Raw genomic sequence first — 10,622 nt, forward strand, 5'->3', positions numbered from 1 at the left:
TACAAAATCTTTCTAGTATATACGTGTAAAGGAAATACTTGTGATAGCTTCACACGACTTCCCTTTGAAAAATCCCCTTAACTGTCCTTGTAAGTCTTGTATATTGGAGACTGTATATTTTCTTGCACTTAACAACATGCAATATCTTAAGACTGTCTGTGTAAGAATTGGGATTATAAGCTACTATTTCTGCTAAAAGCAGGTTTTATAGCATCTCCCCCAGCCGTTTTCTCTCACTGGAATGCACAACACTGAATCATAAAAGCATGTAAAAGGAAAATTCTGGGTAAAAACGTAGGATACGATAAATCAGGCCAGGTGCTTAGATCTCAGGAAACTGCTGAACTTAAAGTATCGGCCATTCCAACATGTCTCTTCCTCTCTTTCCTTCTCTCCAACCCCGTGTGCTTCTGTAACTGTGGATGTCGCTCGTGTCGGCGGCTATCCACGTAAACACATACAGACCACTTGATATGTTTGTCTGGGGGATTTGGGGGGTGATCGTTACCATGTTTTGAGAGAGGAACATCTGGTGGGGGGAAAAGGTTACAGTATAAGGATACCACCAGAGCCAGAGCTCTGAGGAGAATTCCTTCCATCAGATAAATCAAGCCAGCGAGTCATGGTAAAAAAGGAGGGGCAGCGAAGGGATGAGAGGATTGGAGGGAGGAGAGGGACATTAACTCAATCCTGCCTGAAAGAACCAGAGTGCTTTGTAAAAAATGGGCTTCTTTGTAATGGCCATCTTTCTTTCACTAAGCTGGTCTCACTCAACCTCTCTTTTAAGGATCCCAAATTACAAAAAATGGCTTTTGGCTTTTTGCCATGCAATCTCTATAAACACATTCTGCATGTGAGAATCTGGAATGCGTAAGCAAAGAGACAAGATCTTTGGAATTTAACCTATTCTGGCATCCATTTACATTTAGACCAGGTCATAAAAGCTTTTTTTCTTCTGGACCTCTGTCATTGGACAAACAAAAATATGGAGTCTACTGGCCTGAAAAAAGTGGCCATGGTCATCCAAAAACTGATCATCATTGTATTTTTGTTTCTGTCAATCTGCACACAGTGATTGTTGAAAGGCACATTCATCCCTTACCTTCTCAGATTTCTACCTGCAAAAATAGTTTCCATCACACATAGTAAAGTATCATTTATTCTCAAAGGAAAACTTACTAAGCCAGAAATTTGTGAAGACTATAATGACTCAAAGTCCATTACTAGTAATGGTTCATGAAGAGCAGATACAAAAAATGTATCAAAACGCATATCTAGCAAGAGAAGCTGACTGATTGTTCCACTGGTTTTTGAACAGCTTTAAGCTTGCGTTTCAGTTGTTTGGCTGGTAGAATGTGACATGATTCAGCAGACGTCTTCATGAAAATGTTTTTGATAACTTGCCAACTCCCCAGGGTCAGTAATTAAAAAGTGATGGAAGTTTAATGAAAGCTTTCTTTGAGCAGCTAAATGGTCCTTGTGAATAGAAATCTGAACCCAATGGAAAACTGTTGTCACTGGTAATTCAACTGCACTCCTCTGAAAACCTTGAAATACTTTGTCATATGGTGAAAATTAGTTAAAAATGAAGTATTTCTTTAACTTTTAAGTAAACAGCCATTGGCATATTTAAAAAGGTGAATAAAACTACATATTTTCACATTTAATTAAATGAGTATATAATAATGGCATTCTAATATATAAGAATGCAATTCTCAACAAGAATTGTATTCTTGTTGAGAAGCTGTTGCTTCTGTTGCTTTGAATCTCCCTTCAGATGTAATGGATCAAACAGGACTTGGGAGGAGAACATAAACTCTTCACTCCCAAACAGCTGGAGAAACAGCTTGTCAAGGAAATCAGTAGTACTGCTTGGCCAGCAGTGTCCCTCCACCAGTCTGTGTCAATAGATTCCGTAATAGGCGACTGCCACACTAGATAATGGCACTAGTCCACACCATTTTCTTTAACTCCTTGGAAACTGCTCACAATTCCCTTCAAATGTGTCTCTGACTTTTTACCATGATAGAGCTGAGATTTTGTTCTGAGCTGCCCAGTAATTTGATGGGAATATCATAAATGAGACGAAAAGTGAGCCACAGTGGCAACATAAAACACTTTTGCTTTGAGGGAAAATATAAACTAAGGTATTTTAATCCCTAAAAAGTAGCTTACTTACTTAGGGTGAGACAAAATACAAGAAAAAAAAAGAGTGAAACAGGAGCCATGCTCGAGTTTGCTGCCAGATCTGCTTGTGTTTATGTTGGCTTGATTTCCGGTACATACTGTCACTTTCGTGACTCCAGTGGTCTATAGAGGGATTGTTGAGTCATTTTCTGTGTGTCATGTAAAAACCTGGCTGCAGTGTGAAAAATCAGATTCAAGAGATGTGTTTTGGGCCTCAGACAGCAAGCCCGCCACCTCATCACCTGCACCGAAACATTTTTTGGTCTACATAATAGATCCAGATGTATTTAAATAGCAGTCTTTTGTCTTTATTCGCTTTGTGTAAATGGAGCAGTAAATACCTCATTCTGTAATACAAGGCACAAAAATTTCCAAGCACACTATAGCCTGTGCATCCACATTCAGTTAGCTGGTTACCTTCTCAGCAGTAAGCCATGCAGCTCGTCCTCAATGATAATCTTTCTATCTTTCTCCACTTGATAAGCACTTAAAGCCTGAAATAAACGTCATTTTCCTGGAGGATTGCCACAAATATATTTGCAGGCATTTGTAAATTCTTCACACATAACGACATTAGGACATGACAACATGTATTTTCCAGGAATGTTACTGGTCTATCCAGTTAAAACCCTATTTAAACAGTTTCAGCCAGTTGTTTAAAGCTTGTTCTCACTCTATTTTAAGTTAAGACTGCTAAGTATGTAGTCTATTGTGATAATCATTTGTATTCAAAATATTTTTGCAGTTTTTGTTTGATCTGGTTGACATTAGATGCTCAGGGAAGTTGAGGAACTATTTATCTTTTTAGGTGAAAGGTGCTCTATTAGATTGAGAAGAATGTATGAATTATGTGATATTTAGCATTACAAGGTGCAACAGCCACTAAAATGTCTGTTGGCTGTGTTTTATTTTGGTCATGTCAGGGTGATGTTTAGAATTAATCCTTTGCCAGAGCTGAACTATCTAAATAAAATATGCTTTATTTCACATGTCCTTAACTTTACTGTTATATTCCAGTTTTTTACATTCCAAAATGAATTGTCATTGTGCTAAAGCTCAGAATAAACTATCAAATCTCTTTGTGCCAGTAAAATCTGTCCACTTATTCATTTTTTCCCTTATTATGAGCCCACGCTGACCGTCATAATATCTTTGCATCCAACTCATTCTCTCTTTGCTTTCAACCCATCTTTCTCGTCAAGTTAAGGAAACATAGGATTGTGGCAGGGATGAGTAAAGCACATGTCAGGAGACGTAAGGGCTTCTGCAGTGGCCTACGAGATGAAGCTGTCAGAGGAAATGCTGTCAACGCGACACTCTGGTATCAAGGGCATCTTTGTGTCTTCTCCCCTTCTGCATCTGTCCTCTGTTGCCGTGCTTAATTACAATGCCTGCATGCTACTACCACTATTGTCAGGGGCTTGACATGGCTACACTGTTGGCAAGCATTGAGCCAAGTTTTGACACAGTGCCCTGGAGATTCTGCTGTGCTGTTGTGAAGTGCTGTTGAAGGTTTGTGAGGAGAGAGAGCTGTGCTCTGGAAAGGGGCCAAATAAACTGCTTGAAAATAGTTTTTGGAAAAGTTCTGCGTTATGTACATGCATCATATCAGCACCAATTCTAACTATGAAAAGCCAACACAAGTGGTACGCGAGGTCTGGCGCTGGATTAAGGGTACCTCACACCCCTAGATTGACTAGGAAGTAGTTGACAGCTCTCAGTGCCCTGGCCTGCTGCTAATTTCTCCACTTCCTTCCTGCTAGCCTAACTTAGCATCAATCACCTCTCTCAACTCAAAGAGCTAGTGCAAACCAATTTCCTTAATGCTGATTGCACTGTAAACCAACTCTCCCCGTCTGCTCTGGCTCGTGTTCCATTTCTCTCGATTATTCTTCCTTATTTTCCTTCCAAAGCTTCCTCTTCACTTCACGAAGCAATGATTCAACCCCTAAAGCTTGAAAAAAGCTCCACGTGTCGCGAGAGCTGCCACAGTCCAGTCTGTGGCTGTCTATCCTCTATTTTTTCCCCTCTCTCCTAATTTCAGAATTGAGTCTTGGTGAGCAAGGCCAGCTGTTTCTATTCAGCCACATATACACTCTTCATAAATGCCTGGGTCCAGACTCCACTTTCTGCCAGATTGTTAAATTTCTCACACAGTTAGATGATCTTCTTGGTGAAGTAAGTCCATCTCATTCTCAAGGCTTTTATCAAGTTCTGTTTTCTCATTTCTGTCAGAGGCAATCTCTAATGACATGATGCTACTTTTCATCACTGCTTTAAGTTTGGAGACTTTCAATTGCACTCAAAACTTCCCTCACCATGAGTCTCTATCAAAAGAGTTTCTCTAAAATATGCCCTACTTCTTCAACAAGCCACCTGAACCCTCTTTTTTCTCTGAAGTTTGTGGTGAAACAATATTGTAAGTTTTATTTATGTTTAAATAGCTTTGAATAAAGTTCTGCAATTGAAAATGAAAATGTTATGACATAGTTGTCCACTTGAGCTGACAGACTGAGTAAGAAAGCATCGATCAAAGAAGTCATCAACAGGAAAACTGTAAGCTTTAAAGGGGCTGTAGAAATTCACAGTTCAGGTTGTAAAATCTATTCACAAATATCCTCTGTTCCGTCTGACTAAGAGTGGAGTATTTTGCTAATGAAATTGGTATCTGTAAGGAATGTTGACAATTATGCTCAGTTTATAATTAAGGACAACTTTGAGTTGTTGTATCAGTTTTGTGGCTGTGATGTGACAAAATAAACTAAAATGTTAATATGAACAAATATGTTTACAAGATGTAAAGCTTATACTAACCCTGACTGCAGGCTTTGCACAAAACATGTCTGCGTCATGAAAGCTAAAAGATTCTGGTACATATGTAATTTTTTTGTAGAAAATTTGTCAGACGACCTTGTTTCACTTGATACCAGTAGCCACACTGCATGCTTCAAGATTAGCAAGGTTTTGCGTGGTATGTCTTCTGAATCTATCTGTGCAAAGAGTGAGAAGGGATCCCTGCTTCCTGCTGAGGCATGAGAAATTCCCTACATGCCTCTCAAGTTTTGGAGTCACCATCATCAACGCAAGAGAAGGTAAGGTATTTCTCACCTTCTCTGAATCTGTGCTTGTGGCCTGTATCTGAGCCTAGGAACTGTGCCAGACCATATGCTTTGACATGGGCCCATGTGCTTGTGATTCTTTTAACTCTGTCTCCAAGGCAGAAATTAGTGAGGTGCTCCCTCAAACAGAATTCCTCCTGCTTTAGCAACACAAGTGATTACAAGTGACCACATTTTACAAATCTCTTCATAATTTTTTTTCTCCAGACACAGACAGGCAAATATCTTCCTGTGCTTTGGGTGTAGTATCTAAACAATTTAATTCCAAAAAACTGTGTGGTCTCCAGCTTTCAACTGCTGCCAAGTCCTCCATAATTGACACTTGGAGAATAGACACAATACAAGCTAATAACTATTTTCATAAGATATTTACATGACTTAGTGGATTCACTTGCTGTTACTAATTTTAAAACAGAAATAACACCTTTTATAATTTAGCTTGTGCCTTTGCTTGGATTACCTGATTTTGTCTTGTGTGTAAGCTTCGTCATGTCTTGAGATCCAGTGGTAGGCCTTTCCCACTGGAGAAACTGATGAAGTGCAGTGGCCTGTGGGCCAAGGGAGAAGTAGTCCCCTTCTGGGACTTCCCTCTGGTCCTCTGTACACACTATAGCCACACAGGATACATCACTCAATCTGCTGCTGCCAGACACATACAGGCCTTGCACTGGGCAACATAAGGGCTGTGCGGCAAGAACGAAACCGTAGCTGCTTTAACTCTCGTCCTAATGGCTGGTTCAGAGTGGGTCATGTTTCAGACTTGCTCCAGGGCCCACCGCTGACATGCTGCTACATTATGTTAGCCTGTGTTTTATTTGGCTCTGTTTGGTATAGCGTAGTGGGATAGGAAGTGAGTAGGGGGATTGGGGGTGGGGTTCAACTAAAGCCCGGCAGGAGGGCTGCTCCAACACAAACATTTAGAGGCTGATGGTTAGTGTATGTTGCTGCACACAAGCTGTTTTAGTCCAAGCCACAGCAGGGGTAGTTTTGCCACTGTGTTTGTGGGTTTTAAGTGTGTGATAGGATACCAGGGAGTAAATGTCAACAGGTTCGACTTCCAAAATCATCTGTGCTGCATGTAAGATATATGTGTTCGACAGAGGCGGCCTAAAATGCTGCACGGTGTTAGATGACATGCGTTTCACATAAGGCTGATGGATGGCTTGAATCACTGTGGCCAGGATGCCCTAGCTTCCAATTCATGGCTGCCATTATGGTCACTGCTTACATAGCCGCTGACACTGAACAGTCTGGGATTGCCTTCACTGGCGACACAGTCTGAGAAATTCCCAGAGAAAGCCCCCAGTGCACGCACATGCTTGGCCACGCACACCCACCCACACACGCGCGCACGCACACCCACACACACATGAGCGTGAACAGTGGGGATTGGGTTCCCCTGACAAATTACCTACATCCCTGCCACTCTGATGTCTCAGCAGAGGAGAAACTCTATGGCCCTGTAGGAGGTGGGTGGTTAAGTGGAAGGTCAGAAAATTGAGTGAGGGGGCACCTAAAGCCCACGCTTTCTCTGCTTAAGGCAAATAGTAGGGTGGCGATGTGGATGCAGGAGGTGCAAGTTTGTTTAAGGCACAGCATATTCGAGAGGTGTGTGTTTTTGTTCATATGGGGATTGATGTGTTGAACAGTGAAGGCCAGCGTTCCAGACAGCAGGGAAAGGATTAGGGGTCTGGAATGCAAGACACTCCTTGACCCCGGTGCGACCTTTGAGGCTAAATCCCTTGCCCATATCTGTCCCTCATGGGTCATGATCCAATTGGTCGCCCCTCTAGAATGCTGACCTCTTATGCACCTTGTCACTCAGTGTGCTTTAAACATCTCCATTCACCAACTGTGGGGCCATAGCCAGCCTAGTTGGATTACAACCAGCAGAGTTCAGTTGTAGACCAGGTCACCAAAGTACAAAACAAGAATTTTTAAAGCAGAATTTCAAAGACAGATCTGTTAATGTAAACCTTATATGCCAAAAAAATACCACTCTTGTTCTGTCTTTAAAGCATCCATGTACACCTAAAACATAAATGAAGTGTTCCCCTTCTCCCCAGTTTGAGGGCCTGTATGGGTTTCCATTTGCAAGCATGTTGGAATACAGTGACATTAATGGAGGTGGAGGGAAACGAACACATCAGGACAGCGGGTGAGTGGCAGTGACACTGAGCAGCAGCAAAGAGCTGCGTTGCAGGCAGTCAGAGGTTCTCTTTCTCTTTCACTTCAGTCAAACATGCCACGGCTCACTAGAGAGAAGAGAGACAGATGGGTGCCCCGTTCGCCACCGAGGGCGCTTAAATAAAATATTAAACCTCTGATTAATTTATAGTTCATCTGTATGGAGAAAAACAGAGTTGCTTTTTTGATTGTTCAAATCTTTAGAAATTGTGTGAAAACTATGGGCTTTCTATGAGTGATCTACCTTTCCCTAAAACCAATACTTCTGGATGACTGACGGCTTTGTATATGTGACAAAGATTATTAACATGTTTCAGTATTCTCTAAATGCAAGTAATATATTGGGAAATGTATCAGAAAGGCAAAATAATTATTAAGAAATGAATGTTAAATGCACAGTTATGCACAGTTATTCTAAATGGTTCAGCATTTGAGATAGAGTGCCTTGCAAAAGTACGTAGCACTTAAAAAAAAACACATTATAGCCATGAACTATAATGCATTTCATTGTCATTTTATGTGACCAACAAAAGCTGTATTTCGAAATGGAAGAAAAATTAAGATTTTTTTTTTTTTTTTTTACAAACAAAGTTTGTTTTATATCTGCTTCAAGGTTATTTTCTTCAAAGGTACCTTTAATCTGGTGAAACATCCCTATTGGGAAATCATATTTTTATTTATTGAAAATGATTTTACCATTTAGTCATACTGTAGCTATGGCTGCATGTTTAGGGTTGTTGTTGTGTTGGAGGGTGAATCTCCATTCACTCTCAATTAGTTTGCACCCTCCAACAGTTTCTCTATTGTTGCTATAGAATAGTATTTCCACACTGCCACCACTGTACATCACATTTTGAAGGATATATGTTTTTCCAATCACTGGAAACTGAGCCAAATTGGAAGTAAGACTGAACCTCAAGAACAAGTAAGAAAACAAGGCTGGATTTCCACTGTTTCATAAATAATAATAAAAAAATCTTTATCAGTGGATAACTGAGGATGTCATGAGACTTCAAAATTAACTTTTTCATCTATGCTTTTATGCTGGTTTAAAAAAACACATAATTGTAACAATGTTCTTGATTTGTCAGAAGTAGAACAGCAGAAAAGAGTCTGGAAACACACACAACACAATGAATAAATATGTTATGAAGCTAGAAGAAACTGCACTGGTCATATCAAGGTCAGGTGTAGATAGTGATGTTTGCTCCACATTAGCTAATTCTAGAAGGAAGGTTTAAATTCAATGCTTAGTGTTGGTGTTATTTACAAAGAAATTTGCACATTACCCAATCAGAATGAGTATAATAGGGAAAAAGCATATTTTTAAAAAGGGAGCAGCCAAAGAGACAGTCAGTAATTACATTGGACACCTGTTCTAAAGTTGTGGGATGAGAATGGGGATGTTAAAAGAAAAGAAAACAAGTGACAAACTGCTGAACTCAATGCAGAAGTCAAATTGTGGATCCAGGCAACCCAAACCAGCACTGTCTGTCCAGCAGTCAAGTTAGTAATACTCAAAAGAGTATTGCTAACATTTTAGCTATATTTCTAAACAATTGCCTATCAAAAACATTATTATATTTATACAGTTAAGTTTAAAGTATAAAGATTTTAGCAGATGGCAGATTTTAGTTTAATCTAAAGCATTAATCAAAGCATTACTATTCTGCTTTGTACTCAAAAGAGTATTACTAACTTGACTGCTGGACAGACAGTGCTAAGCCTTACATAGCCACACAAAAAGGTGACATTGTAATTTTACTGTGTAACTGTCATATAATTTGACTGGGCCTCCTTGCTCAAAAAGCAGAATTGCATTTTCTCAAGCTTCTTTTATGTGAATATGTGTATGACAGGGGCAAAGAAGCAGCTGTGAAGAGCCTGGAAGGTCCCCCCTTCACTTCGCCTCTTACCTGTGTCACCGCTGCCCGGCGGCACCATCAAAGGTGCATCAGACGTCTACTTTGGCACCTTCTTACCTGTGGCGTAGTTCTACTTCTTGCCGGCTAACGCACCTCCACCATCACCCTCCCCTCATCCCTCCAGCTCCTCAAGGCATCTGTCACTCACTTGTCATTTTTTTCATCAGCTCCTGCTTTCCCCTTTGATTTCTCAGCGAAGGTGGGAAAGGAACCATCCGAGCGAAAATGGAACCTTCTTCCAGGTTTGGCAGCTGCAACAGATGACACATCAGAGCCATCTTGTACTAAAACAGATTATTCAAAACGTTAGGAAAAAATTTTAGTTTTCACCTTTAACCAAAGTTTTGTATGTATTGTCAATATGGCATGCCACAATGCTAAAGGTAAAAGTTGATTGCATTTATATTCTGTAGATATCTTGTCAGACTTCTAATGTTTTAGCCCATTTTAGTCCAACACTGAGTCCAACAATCTGAGAGTTGCTCTACCAAATGTAGAGTGCATACTGTTTCACAACATTTATTTAACCTGAAATGTGATCTGTAACCAAATACTAACCAAATGTTGACACCCAGAGGCTTTCTGTCAGGGACCATCAAATGAAGAGGTTACCTTGGTGTGAATACTTTTAGAATAATAACTGTATCACTTTGCTATTTATTTACATAAAGGGCTCATTTAGAATGGTCTTTGTTACACTAGTCAGTTAAGTCATTTTATAACATGAATATGTACAATAATAAATGTCTTGATCAAATCTTGCAGTGAAATTTTACTGAAGTTACACAAAATGCTGAAACCTAAACAAAAGAGGAAGTCAAGTTTGATCTCAAGTACAAGAATATCAAACTGGAGTATTGACTTTTCTACTTTTCTGCTTTGTATTGTTTGATGATCTAAAAAACAAAGATCATCACCTGGACATTTTATATTTATAGAGATTTTGAGTATGTTGTTCATTCACTTTTAGGAGGTTTTTATTTAATTTGCAAATGGAGTTTATTGAAATTGTTTGATTTTAAATATATTTTATTGTTTTAAATGTCCCTCTGCTGTTTTTTTTCTCTCCTTGTGTTTTTATTTATATAAAATTACACTTTACAGGTTGTTTTAGAGGCACTGAGAACATCACATTCAGTTTCCCAGACCTTCTATTCAAATATTCTAAATACATAGACCCTAACATGTCCTCCTCACTCCCATC

At 39.7% G+C, this 10,622-nt stretch overlaps 1 long non-coding RNA gene across 1 annotated transcript in view; it reads left to right on the forward strand.

The window, feature by feature from the left end:
* The window catches only part of LOC129366418 (uncharacterized), a 64,876-nt gene extending 54,466 nt beyond the window's left edge, over nucleotides 1-10,410 (forward strand). Inside the window, exon 3 of the long non-coding RNA XR_008606618.1 lies at nucleotides 9,353-10,410. This is a non-coding gene — a long non-coding RNA (uncharacterized LOC129366418). The remainder of the gene's footprint in view (nucleotides 1-9,352) is intronic.
* Nucleotides 10,411-10,622: the final 212 nt, after the last annotated feature.

The sequence above is a fragment of the Poeciliopsis prolifica genome, unplaced genomic scaffold, assembly GCF_027474105.1.
Source record: "Poeciliopsis prolifica strain line A6 unplaced genomic scaffold, Auburn_PproV2 SCAFFOLD015, whole genome shotgun sequence".
Classification (NCBI taxonomy): domain Eukaryota; kingdom Metazoa; phylum Chordata; class Actinopteri; order Cyprinodontiformes; family Poeciliidae; genus Poeciliopsis; species Poeciliopsis prolifica.